This window comes from Sus scrofa, chromosome 4 (genome assembly GCF_054392235.1).
Source record: "Sus scrofa isolate SSC_HxYL_T2T_F1_AM1 chromosome 4, Sscrofa_HxYL_maternal_Yorkshire_Landrace_v2.0, whole genome shotgun sequence".
In the NCBI taxonomy this organism is placed as follows: Eukaryota; Metazoa; Chordata; class Mammalia; order Artiodactyla; family Suidae; genus Sus; species Sus scrofa.
In genome coordinates this window covers 84733613-84751182 of record NC_139386.1, presented here as the reverse complement: position 1 = coordinate 84751182, position 17570 = coordinate 84733613, and the positions used below count along the sequence as shown (strand labels likewise).

At 37.6% G+C, this 17570-nt stretch overlaps 1 protein-coding gene and 1 long non-coding RNA gene across 13 annotated transcripts in view; one reads left to right on the top strand and one right to left on the bottom strand.

Annotated features, from left to right (window-relative positions):
• The window catches only part of LOC106510093 (uncharacterized), a 291454-nt gene that overhangs the window by 72991 nt on the left and 200893 nt on the right, over nt 1-17570 (bottom strand). For 2 of the 11 annotated variants that reach the window (XR_014843868.1, XR_014843876.1), the window contains exon 3: nt 43-110. The exons of 6 other annotated variants lie outside the window; for them this stretch is intronic. This is a non-coding gene — a long non-coding RNA (uncharacterized LOC106510093). Of the gene's footprint in view, nt 1-42; nt 111-6783; nt 9127-11683; nt 13825-17570 lie in introns of those variants that run through there. 3 more of the 11 variants (XR_014843867.1, XR_014843873.1, XR_014843869.1) reach the window with 2 other exon arrangements.
• PRRX1 (paired related homeobox 1) overlaps nt 1-17570 on the top strand; it is a 112096-nt gene that overhangs the window by 89632 nt on the left and 4894 nt on the right. Inside the window, exon 5 of one of the 2 annotated variants that reach the window (XM_085022439.1) lies at nt 7026-7044. The exons of the other annotated variant lie outside the window; for it this stretch is intronic. The gene's annotated coding sequence lies outside the window, so the exon portion shown is untranslated. Of the gene's footprint in view, nt 1-7025; nt 7045-17570 lie in introns of those variants that run through there. 2 annotated transcript variants of the gene reach the window in all.

Here is a 17570-nt window from a genome sequence, read left to right as displayed (position 1 = left end):
ATATAAAATTGGGGAGAACTAAACCTAGGATGGAAAACTGACCTAGGAACTGGTAGAACAGCTTTGTAGTTAGTTCCAAGTATTCTGCCCCAGTAAAGAGTTTTCTCCATCTGCAAAACAGGATCAGAAATGGGTGTGGTGAATGGCTGAAGGACTTTGAGATCAGGGTGATTTTTGCTGACTGCCTCCAGTAGGCTCCTTTCTTTTTTAAAACCAGAAAAATCTTTTACCAGTCTAATGGGAAAATACAAAAAGGGAGGGATCAACCAGAACAAAAAAAATCAAAGGTCAAATGTGACTCAAGAAAGCTACCTAAATATTTAAGGTCATTAGGACACCTTATCCAAGCCATTTGTCAACTGTTTCCAACTTCAGTCATTTAAGTACTATATCATATTCTCTACAACATCTGCATACCATCCGTATTCTTATTTCTTTAATACTTTTCTTTAATTTGGTCCATTTTTAACTTAGCCTTGTCTCAAACAATAATAAACATGAAATTATTGATTGATGTGCAAATTTTATTTCCCTAAAACACATTCTCATAACTATTACATATATCATAACATATTGGTACGTAACTATTACAGTATACAAATGTCTATCTATGTACCATTTAAGATCATCTTGTCTACTCTGGACCACACTTTGGGAAAGATTTCTAAGAGCATTTTCACTGAGTTTACTAACAAAGCCTAAGGAAAGGCAACTTGTTGTAACTGAGTAAACAGAAGAAGACCTGAGAAGTCATATAGGACCCCATGCTCAGAAGGACCCCATCTTGGTTTAATGCTATGCTGTCATCTTCCTAAAACTCTTAATAATTTTCAAACAAGAAACCGCACATTTTCATTTTGCATCAGGTGCTGTAAATTATATAGTTAGTCCCAAAAGGATAGAGGAATATAAAAAGATTGGCATTAGAACATAGTTCAGCTTGACCCTCAAATTTGTTTTTCATCAACTTTTTACAATAAATCATTACGTAGTTATTAGAAAAATTACCACCTTAAAATTATTCAAGACACATATGGAAAATTAAGAAATGTTGGGAGTTCCCACTGTGGCTCAGTGGGTTATGAACTCAACTAGAATCCATGAGGATGTGGGTTCCATCCCTGGCCTCTCTCAGCGGGTTAAGGATCTCCCACAGCTACAGGCTGTGGTGTAGGTTGCAGATGTAGCTTGAATCTAATGTTGCTGTGGCTGTGGTGTAGGTCTCCAGCTGCAGCTCTTTTTCAACTCCTAGCCTGGGAACTTCCATATGTTGCACATGCAGCCCTTGAAAAAAGCAGGGAAAAAAAAAAAAAAAAAGAGAGAAAGAGAGAAATGTAAGCTATTTATATTTATTACTTTATATTAGAGTTTATAATCAGGTTGGAGAGTTAAAGTGCGCATGGACTTCTTTTTTCATGGAAAGTGTATAGTTGAGAAGGGTGGAAACCCGATCCTCTAATACACAGGACCTCAGGGAGGTCCAGTCTAAACTTCCTATATTCTATTTCACTTCCTTGCTTCTCCTTTTCCCTAAGAAGTATTTTATTTTTATTTTTTATTTTTTGGCTGCACCCATGGCATGCAGAAGTCCCAGACCAGGGATTAAATCTGAGCCACAGCTGTGGCAATGTTGGATCCTTAACCCATTGCATCAGGCAGGGGTTAAACCCACACCTCTACAGTGACCTCAGCTACTGCAGTTGAATACTTAACCCACGGCACAACAGTGGGAATGCCCCTAAAATATTTTTTAGTATCTCTTTGTCTCTATATATATCATTTTCCTTTTTTTTTTTTCTTCTTTTTAGGGCTGCACTCGTGGCATATGGAAGTTCCCAGGCTAGGGGTCACATCAGAGCTGCAGCTGCCAGCCCAGCCACAGCTACAGCAATGGGGGATCTGAACCACATGTGCGACCTATGCCACAGCTCACAGTTTAACCCATTGAGGGATGCCAGGGATGGAACCTGCATCCTCATGCATACTAGTCTGGTTTGTTACTGCTGAACACGATGGGAACTCCTGTCTTTCTTTTTCACCTAGAACATCCACACCTGCTCTGTTGAGTGTTATAAGACTTTGCTTAAATACCACCTCATCTTTGAAGCTCTGCAAACTCTCTTAGGCACAGATAGTTCATTTATGCATTGTGTTCCCTTGACATTTTATTTTTATGCTTCTGTGATGGCCTTTGTTATCTTGCACTGTAATCACTATCTTCCTCTGCTTGACTGTGAGTATTCTGTGCATGCTTGGTTTCTTGTACCAAAAGAGGGAGTGGTGACACACAGTACTCTCTATTATGAACATATTTACTGAAGGAATAAATGATAGAAATATATTCTTGTGGCCCCAAATGTGTTAGGCTATATAAAATTTATTTATCTTTGGGCATTATCAGTCTCTAAGAGAAGACTGAAACATCTACATGGCATCCGCCTGGTGAAAACTTGAAACACACGGTCATCCAGATGTTAGGTGTCATGTGGATAAATCCTGATATGATTGACTGAATTTTTCAGTTTTCATTGGAATGACTGGCATTGTGTGTATAGGGCCTTGTGTTATTAGCCTTTATACCCCCACCACCATGGGTTCAAAAAGTAACTATTACAGACACAAATGCTTAGCAAGCTACTAATGGGATGCAGCATTCTTCATCATATGCTACTCATGTGAAAGCTGACAAGTTCAGTGCCAAAGGTGATTTCAGTTCATCAGTCCTCGTTGTCATTAGCAACTAGCATTTATTGGGCACCCACATGTGCAAAGCACATTTTCAAATGAAAGAAATCATGACAAACATTAGCTGATGAGAGTTTTTTTTAAAGCCATGAAATCAACTTTCCTGCCTCCTAACAAAATGTTTGATAAGGATTTTGCCTTAAGAATTCAAAGCACATACTACATTTTGATGACTGAAATTTCACTTGTTTCATGGAAATCCTCTGTTTCCTCATTTCCCTACCTCTTGTTTTGCCCTTGTCTTGTCTTTTATCCCAAACTCCATTAATTGAGTATGCATTTGTTTTTATATTCTGCCACTTAGTTTGGGTAGCCCAGGTACAGTGAGAATAACAGACTGAGAATCAGAAGTCTGCTTTCCACCTTGCCTCTGTCATTTGGTGACCTGAGGAAAATCACTGAACCTCTCAGAATTTCAGTGCCCTGATTTGTAGTTAGCAATACCTATCTCACAGAATTTCTGTGAGGATGAATGAGATAATGTATGAGAAAGCACTTTGAAAATTCCTAAGTAATGCAAAAAGTATTTGGGGTTATTATTAGCTTTAAGTGTACCTTTCCATTTGATTTGAGATGTTGTATCTTTTCAAAAACAAGCTAAGATGGTCTCTGAGCAATGGTTCTTCAGGGTGTCCAGATATAACAACACCCCCTCCAAAAAAACCCCCCAAAACCCCAAAAACAAAACAAACAAAAAACCCCACCAAAAATGTCAATTAAGGCATAATAACTGGTAATGATGGCGATTGTGTTGGGTAACAAGGATAATCTTGCAAGCACAGATGGGAAATTCAAGGCCTGGAATTTTCCAGAGGTTTCCAAAGAGATTCCAGGACCTGTGATGTAAATTCCAAAGCTTAGCGTGCTCCTTCTATTGCACTATGCTCCCCCAGCAATAGTTCTCCCTTAGGGAGTTATAAAGTGAGACCTAATTTTTCAAGTTCTTTTATGTGGCTCTCATGATGGAAGAGCTGGAGAGCATCAAAGAGCCAGCTCTGGCCAGTGTGTACAAGTGGTACTATCTGTGCATAGGCCATGGGGTCTCTCTCGACAGGGGCCTGCAACCAAGCATACTATTTCATGTGGTGCTGTGATAAAAGGTGGCAACCCGCAAGTATAGAATTTTCCCTCTTTCTTGAAGCAGTGGTATGGGCTGTCAGCTTTTTCTGAACAAACACATTTGGCCAGCCATTTCCCTCAGCTTCTAGAGGAACTTGAGAGCACGAACGTTTTAAAACTCCACATCAGGGGAGAACGTAAGCAGTTATTACGGAATTGTCAGATAAAATTCAGGAAGTTACTCTTTATAAATTAGAACTAGTCCAGGGAAAGGCCAGATTGCTAAAAGAAGCGGTGGTTTTAATTGCACAACAATACCACATGGTGGCTCCAGACATAACTGCACTGACAAGACAAAATATCTAAAACTAGCTATTCCCTGCCCCCCCCCCCACCATGCAGCCCCTTTCTCTAAGGCATTATGAGAATTCCACAAAAACAGGAGCAGTTAAAAATAGGAAATTGGCTGAATATCAGAAATTGCTTCTTAAATATTTAAGGAAGTATTTTAAACTGCTCTATTTTACAAAAGCTTCTCTCAGAGTCCCCAGGTAGATGGGAGCCTCATGGCACTGGGCGTGTGGCAACTGCCCACTTAATTTGTCGTTTTTACCCACCCCAGAGGTGGTAACTCCCTTAAGCACAGTGTAGTGTCTTTTACCTCAGAAAGGCAGGCTGGTGTAGTGGAGAGAGCTTCTATGAGATGCCAGCCTGTTCTGGGGTAACTGTGTGACCTCTGGAAAACTGCATACTTTGGTCTGTCTCTTCAATTTCTCCTTTTACTACATATACCAGTATGTTAATAGATTTATGACTTGAAAATATTCCCTTGATCTGAAACTCTATCAATCTAATCTTTTTTTATTTTTCCATTTTACTATCAAAATTCTCAAGTTTATTTTCTCCTTCTAATGCTACACTGTGAAGACATACTATAAACTGTCAAAACTGGTTTATTACCCGCTACAGAAACCAAATATATTCCTTTTTAAGGTTAAGAATGGTGTTTTTCTACATGTGGAATCTTAAAAAAAAGGACACAGTGAACTTCTTTGCAGAACAGAAACTGACTCATAGGCTTTGAAAAACTTAGGGTTTCCAAAGGAGACAATTTGGGGGCAGGGGAATGGGCTGGGGGTTTGGAAAGGAAATGCTATAAAATTGGGTTGTGATGATCATTGCACAACTATAAATGTAATAAAATTCATTGATTTAAAAAATGGAACAAGAAAAAAGAAGAATGGTGTTTTTATTTTTTTAATAAATTTTATGGTAGTATAGGTGACTTATAGTGTAATGTTAGTTTCAGGTATACAGCAAAGTGAATCAGCCATACATGCACAGATATACCCATTCTTTTTCAGATTCTTTCCCCATATAGGTTATCACAGAGTAATGAATAGGATTCCCTGAGCTGTGTAGTCTTTGTTACTAACCAGTTTTGTATATAGTAGTGTGTATATGCCAATGCCAACTTCCCAATCCATCCCTCCTCCCAACGTTTCCCCTTTTGTAACCATAAATTTGGAGAAAATAAGTATTTTATTGAATATCTCCAATGACTTTGTAATCAGTCAATTTCATAAGTGTTAAAATCTTATTAAAATTTGGACTTTGTCAAATGCTTTCTCTGCATCTATTGAGATGATCATGTGGTTTTTTACTTTTCTTTTGTTAATGTGGTGTATGACATTGACTGATTTGCGTATGTTGAACCATCCTTGTGAACCTGGGATGAATCCCACCTGGTTATGTTGTATGATCTTTTTTATATGTTGTTGAATTTGGGTGGCTAAAATTTTGTGAGAATTTTTGTGTCTATATTCATCAAAGATTTTCTTTTTTGGTGGTATCTTTGTCTGGTTTTGGAATTAGGTAGCATCAATGTCTTTGGAAGTGTTCCTTCTTCTTCAACCTTTTGAAAAATTTTAAGGAGGATGGGCATCCGTTCCTTTTTGAATGTTTGGTAGAATTCACCTGTGATGCCATCTGGTCCAGGACTTTTATTTGTAGGGAGTGTTTTTATGACATATTCAGTTTCACTTCCAGTGATCAGTCTGTTCAGTTGAGATACTTTACAAAACTATACATAGAACTACCATATGACCCAGCAATCCCACTCTTGGGCATACATCCTTAAAAAAGACACATGCATCCGCATGTTCACTGCAGCACTATTCACAATAGCCAAGACATGGAAACAAGCAAATGTCCATCGACACATGATTGGATTAGGAAGCTATATATACAATGGAATACTACTCAGCCATAAAAAAGAACAAAATAATGCCATTTGCAGCAATATGGGTGGAACTAGAGAATCTCATCCTGAGTGAAGTAAGTCAGAAAGAGAAAGATAAATACCATATGATATCACTTATGTGTGGAATCTAATATAGAGCACAAATGAACCTTTCCACAGAAAAGAAAATCATGGACTTGGAGAATAGACTTGTGGTTGCCTGGGGGAGGGGGAAGGAGTGGGATGGATTGGGAGCTTGGGGTTAATAGATGCAAACTATTACTTTTGGAATGGATTAGCAATGAGATTCTGCTGTGTCGCAGTGAGAACTACATCTAGTCACTTATGATGGAACATGATAAAAGGAGAAAAAAGAATGTATACATGTATGTGTAACTGGGTCACCATGCTGTACAGTAGAAAAAAAAATTGTATTGTGGAAATAACAATAAAAAAATAAAAATAGGAGTTCCCATCGTGGTGCAGCGGAAATGAATCCGACTAGGAACCATGAGGTTGTGGGTTCAATCCCTGGCCTCACTCAGTTGGTTAATGATCTGGCGTTGCCATGATCTGTGGTGTAGATCATAGACGAGGCTTGGATCTGGTGTTGCTGTGGCTGTGACGTAGGCCTGTGGCAACAGCTCTGATTAGACCCCTAGTCTGGGAACCTCCATGTGCTGCAGGTGCATCCCCAGAAAAGACAAAAAGACAAAAAAAGCAAAATCTTATTATAATTTGATTTTTTAAAACAAACTCATTTTTTAATAATAAAAGCTTCATATTCTAGATGCAAAGCCACAGTTTATTAGTTTTATACTATCAAGTGAGTCTCCTTAAAGATCTTTGACCTCAACTTCTAAATATTTATACTTTACCAAGTTGTGAGAATAAAGTGAAACAATGTATATGAAAGTTCTTTGAAAATTGCAAAGTGCTGTATTTATATTAAGAATTATTGTTCTTATTATTGTTACAGGAACATAAGATAAATTAAAACAGATCCTGATCTGGAAGACCCTACTATCTACTTGTGAAGGAAGATTTATGCAAGATAATTTAGAAATAGACAAATGAGTGCAAAAAGAGCCAGTACCAAAGCCTACTGCAAAACCTAGAAAGAATAAAGTGGCTAGATCAGGATGGATAAGGAGTAAGCATTTCATTACTATTGGAGTTGGTGAAGGAATGATATTGATACAGAGAGTAGATCTTTGAGTGGAATCTTAAAGATGGATAAGATAAATGTCAAGTAGACAATTCCAGGAAATTAGCCCTGTAGGATATACATGGTACAGTAGAAGATGAAAATTCTGGAAAATTAGGTGAGAACTATTGTCCAGAGAATATACACCATTATTACACTGTGCTCATTTCTTACAAATAAAGTTCTAGAATGGCAATAAGGACAACTGTGTATTTGTTCTCCCTTAGCCTTTCCCAAATTATATTTTACTAATAATTCACCTTTCTTTTAAATTCCTCTATGATAGTTGTTCTTAGCTGGAGGTGATTTTTCCCCTAGGAGACATTCAGACACATGTTTAACAGTCCAAATGCTTTACACATGCTTTACAGTCTGGATACATCATTTGTTGTCACAACTGGGGAAATGCTACTGGCATTTAGATGGTAGAGGTCAGAGGGGCTGCTACACATTTGTCAAGACACAGGACAAATACACACAACAAAGAATTATCTGGCCCCAAATACCAATCATGTTGATATTATTACTCTTCAAAATAAAACAGTCTTGGGAGTTGCTGTTGTGGCTCAGAGGTAACCAACCCAACTAGGATGAGGATGTGGGTTCACTTCCTGGCCTTGCTCAGTGGGTTAAGGATACAGCGTTGCCATGAGCTGTGGTGTAGGTCACAGACAGGGCTGGGATCCTATGTTGCTGTGGCTGTGGTTTAGGCCCGCAGCTCAGCTGATTCAACCCCTAGCCTGGGAATTTCCATAAGCCACAGGTGCTGCCCTTAAAAGCAAAACATAAGAAAAACAAAACAGTCTCATGATGAAGAATTTCGCCCCTTAGTTTCCCAGGCCTCTGTCCAGTCAACCCCCATGCCTGTGAGGTCTTAACTTTGACTCCAGGTTGCTTAGTAGGGTATTTTCTTAAACAAAGTAAATTTTGTAAGAGAAAATCTGTTGCCGGCTCTTAGGATAGTAGATTTTCCTATGTTCGGTAGAGACTCAAAATGAGGAGAAAGGCATTCTCCTCATGCTTGCTTACAACACACCAGCCTTGGAACCATGAAGATGAGTAGATTGAGGAACATTAGGTAACAGCACCAAGGACAGCAGGGTAGCAGCTAAGGAGAATTTTCCCACCTATGGCTTTGTGAGAACACACCCCGAAGAGGGAGAGGGATGGGGGAAGGGGGAAGGAGAGGAGTTAGGAAGGAAAAACCTAGCAGATGTGTGATGGTGGCTATAGTGGAGAGACTTGTGAACACATCCATCACTGCTTAGAGATTTTCAGACATAACTGAAAGAGACTGCGGAAACAGGAGGCATAAACAAGTAAGAAATAATTAGGCACAAAATACAGGAAAGTTACATCATTATAAAGTGACACAACGATGTCACTTAATCACTATATAATTCTAAGTGAGCTTGGAGACATTCACATGGTATATAAGTAGATAGACATCCAATTCCAGGGAAGCAAGTATTCTAGTAGACTTGCTTTGGGGGGCATGAAACATTCCTTACAGCTGTAGCATGTGTGTGGCTTTATGTGGTATATTAGTGTTTTAAACAGAAGAAAGTACTTTCCGATTTACTCTATAGAAAATTAATTGAAGAAGAAGTTAGTTTATAGTTTAACCTAGGGGACTTGAAGCCACGGGAAGTTCCTCTGGAGTTGAGTTCTTACCCTTTTACTTCTATTTTGTAGCTGTCATAGTTGTCACCCAGCCAGAATGGAATTCCTTAATGGTAGAGATATGCTGGCCACTGAGAAGAGAAATCTGGTGCTCAAGGAAAGCTGCTTCATGCCAAGGCTTGGAGAAACTGCTTATTTTCTACACAGTTCTGATGGCTATAAATATATGTGGGTATGACAATGTCATAATCTGGAAAATGAGTACAGATTATGTCATGCTCAGAGACAAGGGATAAATAAATACTTATATATACATAATACATGTACATACATAAATAATTGCCTATCTGCTAAATTAGAGGGGTGGATCAAAGCCTGTTGGAAATATATCAGAATGAAAATATTTTTTTAGTTTTAGAAAAAGTAGTTGTATATAAAATTATGTTATTTATGTATTGTATATTAATAGTACATATTAATATGTTAATTAAAATAGACCACCGAAGCATGAATATTTAACAACATTTTTTAGACTTTAATTTTTACTATCAACTGAATTTGAAAATCTGTTAAAAAAGTTTATTATTCTGGGTAATCACTTCCTTCATCCTTGATTTAAATCTAATTGTTCAAATTTTTATTATGTCTAATTGCAGGGACCACTTATTTTAAAGAGCAGCTCTATTTTCTACAGAAAGATGAGAGATGATTACAAAAGCACTAGATTAGAATAGGATGTCCAACTTTCCATCCTGACTCTACCATGTCACTATATTTTTGAGCTACAGTAAATCATCTTGTCTCCTGGACTTCAGCAGTCTCATCTATTAAATGAGGACTCTGCAACCTCTAAGTTTCTGCCAGCTCTGTGATTCTCTGAGATTGCTAAATTTTTCTTTTTTTAATGATTTTTATTTGTTCAATTATAGCTGGTTTACAGTGTTCTATCAATTTTCTACTGTACAGCAAGGTGATCCAGTTACACACATATGTATATGTTAATTTTCCTCACATTATCATGCTCTATCATAAGTGACTAGATATAGTTCTCAGGGCCATACAGCAGAATCTTATTGCTTATCCATTCCAAAGGCAATAGTTTGCATCTATTAACCCCAAATTCTCAATCTATCCCACTCCCTCCCCCTCCCCCTTGGCAACCACAAGCCTGTTTTCCATGTCCATGATTTTCTTTTCTGGGGAAAGTTTCATTTGTGCCATATATTAGATACTTTTCTTGTTCTTCTCTCTTCTATTCTCATTACTTCTATTCTTTCACATAAGAACTTTGCCAAGCTTATTTATCTATTCTTTTTTTGCCACCTTTATTTTGCTCAGCTTATTGTGTGGTAAAGTCATGAAAGATTCCCCCTCTCCAGCTTATGTTAACCTCACATTGATTATTGAAGTTTTTTTTTTTTTCTCCTGCTTTTTAGGGCCACACCGGCGGCATATGGAGGTTCCCAGTCTAGGGGTTGAATCAGAGCTGTAGCTGCCAACCTACACCGCAGCCACAGCAATGTTGATCCTTAACCCACTGAGCAAGGCCAGGGATCAAACCTGCATCCTCATGGATGCTAGTCAGATTCGTTAACCACTGAGCCATGATATGAACTCCCTGAAGTTCAGTTTAACACTGGTTAAAGAGCAGAGGGTTTGGAATGAGGTAGACTTGGGTTTGAATCCTGGCTTCCCTATTTATTGTGTGACTTTGGGGAAGTCCCTTAAACTTCTTGCCCAACTGGAGAATAGGGAAAGGAATGTCCTTCTTTTAAATTTGTTGTGAGAAAGACTTGATCTATATACTATACCACTATATACAGCATTTTCCTATTGAATTTCTTGCCTTCAAGCAACCTTCTTCATTCAGTTAAAAATATTTACTCAGTTCTTCCCATATGTAACCATGCTTCTTGACACTTGGATATGGTGATGGAGCTTATTTGCAGAGAAGGAACAATGTACTTGATAAAATAAATTTTTTAGTGTGTTAAAAGGTAATAATTGCTATGGAAAATAAGAAACAGAAAACAGAGTAAGGAGGGTCAGAAATGCCAGGGGGAGGAGAGTTCCCGTCGTGGAACAGTGGTTAACGAATCCGATTAGGAACCATGAGGTTGAGGGTTCTGTCCCTGCGCTTGCTCAGTGGGTTAACGATCTGGCGTTGCTGTGAGCTGTGCTGTAGCTCGCAGACGCGGCTCGGATCCCACGTTGCTGTGGCTCTGGCCTAGGCCGGTGGCTACAGAACAGATTAGACCCCTAGCCTGGGAACCTCCATATGCTGCGGGAGCGGCCCAAGAAATAGCAAAAAGACAAAAAAAAAAAAAAAAAATGCCAGAGGAGGAAGCAGGTTGTAATGCTAATGTTGTGCTTGCCTCTGGAGCAGAATAAGCATAACAGAGGCTAATTGAAGATATCAGAAGGCTAATGGGAAGCCATATCATATAAGGCCTATAGGTTATTGTAGAAACTTTTGTTTTACTATAAGTGGCACAGAGAAATTTTGCAGAAATTTTAACAGAGAGTGCCCAGATTAACTCAGTTCCTAATAACATATATAGGAAAAAAGAATGGGGATATATATATTACATATATATACAATATATAATCTCTATATATGAATTGTTATATATATGAATGATTTTATATACATATCATATATATATCACTGATTTACTTTGCTATACAACTGAAACTAATACAATATTGTAAGTCAAATATACCCCAATAGAATTTTTAAAAATTAAAAAGGATAACTCTAATAAATATGATGAAGATAAACAAAAGATTTCTCAACCTCGTGCTACTACATTTCAAGTCGGATGATTATTTGTGGTGAGTGCTATTCTGCATGTTTACAATATTTAGAGTATCTTTGACCTTGACCTACTAGATGCCAGTGGCACCACCTCCCCCAGCTGTGACAATCAAAAATGTTCTACAGATATTACCCCACAGGAGGCACAAAATTTCCTTCAGTTGAGAGCCACGTGGATAGATTACTGACGAGCAAGACAAGAAATAGGAGGATCTTTTGGGAAGCTACTAAGATAACCCAGCCTAAAGATCATGGTAGCTTAGAGCAGGATGGTAGCAGAAGACGTGATAAGTAGTAATTGGGTTATGGATAGATTTTGAAGGTAAAGACAAAGAGAATTACTGGTGGGTTAAATGTATAATGTGAGAAAAAGAACAGTCCAAAAAGAAGAGATATTTTTGAGAATGTTTCAAAAATTTTGGCCTGCACAAGTGGAAAAATGGAACTGCCATCAACAGAAATATGTAATGCTATGAGAGAAACATATTTAGGGAAAGTAGCAAAAAAAATCAGGAGTTTAATTTGGGGCAGGTTGAATTTTGGATGGCTTAGTAGACATTCAAGTAAGGATTTCAGGTAGGTGAGGAGACATACAAATTTGCAGTTGGAGGAAGATTTCTGGGCTGATGATTGACAGGTGGGAGTCATTGGCATACAAAATGGTATTTAAAACCATGCAACTGGGTGAGATCCCCAAGGAGCTAGCCTAGTTAAAGACAAAAAGACCAAGGATTGAACTCTATAACACTGCAACAATGAGTGGTAAGGAGACCAGGATAAAGCAACAAAAGGAAGTTGAAAAGGAGCGATAACAGGAGAAAATACAAGAAAGTTGATGTTGTGAAAGCCAAAAGAAGATATGTCAAGTAAAAGTGATCGATAGTGTCAAAATTGCTCAAGGTTCGAGTAAGATAAAACCTGATAATTGACCATTTGGGGTTAGCAATGGGGAGTCTATTAGTCACCATATCAAGAGTAGTTTTGATCAGGATGGAGGAAATAGCTTGACTAAAATATGAGAGGACAAAAGAAAAAAAATATTTGAGTTCCTGTGGTGGTGCAGTGGAAACGAATCTGACTAGGAACCATGAGGTCAAGGGTTCAATCCCTGGCCTCGCTCAGTGGGTTAAGAATCTGGTGTTGCCTGGAGCTGTGGTGTAGGTCACAAACACAGCTTGGATCTGGCATTGCTGTGACTCTGGCGTAGGCCAGCAGCAGCAGCTCTGATTAAACCCCTAGACTCGGAACCTCCATATGCCGGAGGTGCAGCCCTATAAAGACAAAAGACAAAAAAAAAAAAAAAAAAAAAGAAATGAGAGGAATTAGAAATACCAATTATAGATGACTCTTTGCTGCAGAAGGAAGCAAAGTTATGGGCTAATGTCAATGAGTTGAAGCAGTATTTTTGTTTTTGGTCTTAAGAAGGAAGAGATAAAAATATTTGTATGCTGATTGGGATTTTCCAGTACAAAGGGAAAATTTGATGTTGTAGGAGAGGGGATAACTGAAGGAATGACATTTGAACAGATAAAGAAGGTGTGCTCTCTGAGCAAGTAGTAAACATGGCCTTATACAGGAGAATGGAGAGAGTTTATGTTTAATAATAGACAGAAAGAGTATATGCCTACATATGCTGATAGGTAAGTTGATGTTATGATGGGAGTCTTAAAAATTCTCTTCTATTTGCTTCGGTTTTCTCAGTAAAACAGGAAGAAAGGTCATCAGCTGAAAGTGGGGATGAGGGAGGAGAACGCTGGACATTTGAGGAGAAAAGAAAAGGCTAGAATTAAAAAGACCAAACATACCAAATACTGGTGACTTAATGGAGTACCTGGAACTCCTGAATACTGCTGATAGAAATGTAAAATGGTACAACCACTTTGGAAAACAGTTGACAATTTCTTTAAAAATTAAACAGGAGTTCCCATTGTGGGACAGCAGAAATGAATCTGACTAGTATCTGTGAGGATGCAAGTTCAATCCCTGGCCTTCCTCAGTGGGTCAAGGATCTGGCATTGTTGTGAGCTGTGGTGTAGTTCACTGATGCGGCTTGGATCCTGCATTGCTGTGGCTGAGGCATAGGGTGGCAGATGTAGCTCCAATTCCACCCCTTGCCTAGTGGGTGTGGCCCTAAAAAGCAAATAAATAAATAAATAAATAAACATCTATCAGATGACCTATTCCTTTAATTATTAAGTGTTTATACAAAAGAAATAAAAGTTTATGTCCACAAAAATACTTAACAAAGAGGTTCATAAAAGCTTTCAATGGTGAATGGATAAATAAATCAGAATGAACTGATACATATATAAACATGTATAAACCTCAACATAATTATGCTGAGTGAAAAAAACATAAAAAAATGAGTATGATTCCATTTATCCAAAATTCTGGACAACAAAAACTATGGTGATGAGAGATCAGTAATGGCGTAGAGATGGGGAAGGAATGGGAGGGAGGTTAAAGAGAGCCAGGAGGAAATATTAGGGGTGATGGATGTGTTCGTTATTTTGATCACAATGATGGCTTCACAGGTGTTTACACATGTAAAAATTATCACAGTGTACATTTTATAGACATTCAGTTTAGCGAATATCATTATATTTCAATAAAGCTTTTGAAAAAAAGAAAAGGAGGTATTAAGCAGTCATCTAGGATAGTAATCGGATAGTAAATGAATTAGGTATGGACATCTTGATTTCCCGACAACATTAAGGCCAACAGGAGGTTTGTGGTTATAAAGCTAAGTCTTTTTCCAGCCATATTCATCTGCACAAGTGCAGGCATAGTGAAAGATGGGATAGCTGGGTGTATGGGCTGTAGTTTTGGCAAAGTGAGAAAGGATAAGGTTATTGAGAGTATATACCATGGTGTGATTCCAATGATTAGGCATAAATTTAACTATATAAGGGAAGGGAAAAAGAACACCAAAGGAGTGAGATCTAGTGAGAAAGTGGTAGGGTTATTAATCATGGCCAGGTTGAAGGATTGATTATTGGGATTGGATTGACAAAGGAAATGAGTGGGAAAAATAGAATAAGAATGAAAAAATTGGAGATGTTGCAGTTATTGGTAGTGACAGAGTCCAGGGAATGACCATGATGGTTATGGCTGAGGCCATGGAGGGCCAAGTCATTGAAGAAGAGAAGTCAAGGACCTGAGAGGTCATTGTCATCATCATCTACATATATGCACCTAGAGTAGTTGAAGACTAGAATAAACATGTTTAATTGGCCCTTAATAAATTGATCTTAATCTTTCTGAGCCTTTATTTCATCAACTATAAAATGAAGATTTTTAACCTTTTCCTGCCTACTTTAGCAGAAAATTGTGAGGATCAAATGGGACAAAATATGAGGAAGCGCCTTAAAAATAATGCACCAATATTTAACCATGAAGACTTTATTACTTTTTTTCATGGTTACATGGTATGGGCTAGAGATTTGGTGAAGGGCTAAGGAGATTTAGATTTTAAAGGATTAATAATAGGGAGCTCTTTTAGGATCCAAAGCAAGAAAGTGACATAATCAAACACAATTGTTAGGATTATCTCACCTACACTGGATAGAGATAATTATTTTGCTAATTATTTGTAATTACTTATAATTATTTGCTAATTATTTGCAATTATTTGCTAATTATCTCTCTTCTCATCCTTTTCCTATAAAACTTTTACACTATCGCCAAACATACAGATTGGATCATCTCGTTTTTTTTTTAATATCACCTTAATATTTCCATTGTTTCCATGATAACATCTATTTTCCTTTGCCCAGTGTTCAATAGCCTCCAAGTGCTGGTGTAAGTTTGCCTTTCTGCCTCTACAAGCTGCTTTCCTGCTCTGCAGCCTAATCTCCAGGATTTCAAAATAACACATGACCCTTCATGCTCTATTCCTCACATTTGGTTCTATTTGATTCCATATAAAAACCTACTCAATAAAGTATTTTTATCAAAGATCATCTTTATTTTTTGTATTTTTATTATTGAATATATGTAATATATAATCACGTAATTATTAATCAAAAAATTATTAATTGCTTATGCATCTGTCCCACTGGCCTGCAAGTTCCTATAGGGTAGGGATCATATCTTATTTATCTTGGTAGAAATGTGTAATGAATTCCATACTCACGAGCACTTACTATGTTTTTTTTTAATGCAATAAAGGCTTGTTAGCTGATCAAATGAATGAAAGAATGATTAAAGTTCTCCTACATACAAAGTACCATGCTGAATGCGGTGTTGAATATTTTAAAAAAGAAATATAAGTATATGCTCAATAAATCTTGATTCATTCAAGTATTCCAATTTCAAAAGCGCTTCCCTGCTTAACTGGAAACTGCTGGCAGAGTAAGAGCAAATGGAGTCTGACATGACAGCTAAGTAAGACAAGGCAGATGTGGAGTAATGGAAAGAGAAATAAACTGGGATCAGAAACTCTAATTTCCAAGACCAGCTCATGTGCTACCTTTATGACTTCAACCACCTTGAAACATCAGTGAACATCAATGTCCTCATCAGAAAATGAGGTATTTAGATTATGCGATATCCAAGGTCTTTTCCAATGTTAACACTTCATGATTCTAAAAGGCTGTGAAATCATCAGAGTTGCTTTCAAATGCAAAATTAAGTTTTGCCAAGGAGAGCCACTTATGAATTTCTAGAGGGCTAGTAACCTTCACTGAACAATGTAACTGTTCACAAGAGGAAATGCCAAATTATAATTCTTTTTTTCCCATTGTCTGAAGCAGGATGACTGGTTCTGCAAGTTATGCACTGTTCTCAGCCAAAAGGCCCAAGTTTTATATCCTAGTTCTGGTTTAGAGGGCATGCATAAATGCACACACTCTTCAATCTAGACAGAAATGTATGCCCCACCTCTGTTTTAGAGAGCATGGGTGAGTAAGTGTACATCTTTCAATCTAGATGGAAAATACAGCATACTTCAGGTTAAGCCCCAACCAATGTGCAGAGAATAACCTCTGGAACCTTGAGAAACATAGAAAAAATAATGTTGTATAATTTCAACCAAATTGGAATTGATATTTGTTGCAGAGCCTGGAGACTTGCCTCTTGGCAAAAGTAGATTTTTTCCCAGTTGGTTTCAAAAGTCTAATGATATAAAACAACAGCTGGCCGTGTAATTTCAAATAGACTGCATTTACCCCTGATATTTGAGAGTGACCCTGACAGCATTCTCAGTGGGGATCTCACCAAGTCTCTGAAGATAGGCTTGTTCTTTTAAAAAATTATGTATTGTCTTGTGCATACATGCCCATGGTTGAAGAATCTGGGCTCAAGGTGGAGACATGCAGAGAAAACAAGAGTAAGATTTTATTTTCTTAGAGCAAAGACTAAACATCTCACAATTCAACTTCTTAGTCCATGACTGATTGCGCTCTTATTTCATTACCACAAAAGAAGTACCATTATATAATGGAAAAATTGTGGGGTTCGGAAGTAGGTGGCTCTAGGTTTAACTAGTAGCTCCTCAAATTTACTAGCTAAGCGACCTTTTAGAAATTACTTAATTTCTCTTGTTCTGTTTATTTATCTGTAAAATAGGGACACATTTCTAGCACACAAAATTGTGAAGTACTATTTCACTGGCTAAAGTACATAGATACTTTATACATGCTAGATCTTCAAGTTTTGTGCTATGATAATAGCGGTAAGGATTACTATTTTTAAACAACTAATGTGTTGCTTTAAAGTTAAGGATAGAATTTTTAACCTTACATACAAAAAAGTGAAGCAGCCTTACTGTCAAGTGATTGTCAGCAGTAGAAAAGTGATTGGTTGTCTACTGCTTCTAGCAAGGAGAATTAGTAAGGCTGACTTCATGGGTGTTCTTCCTGTGCAGTTGCAAAGGG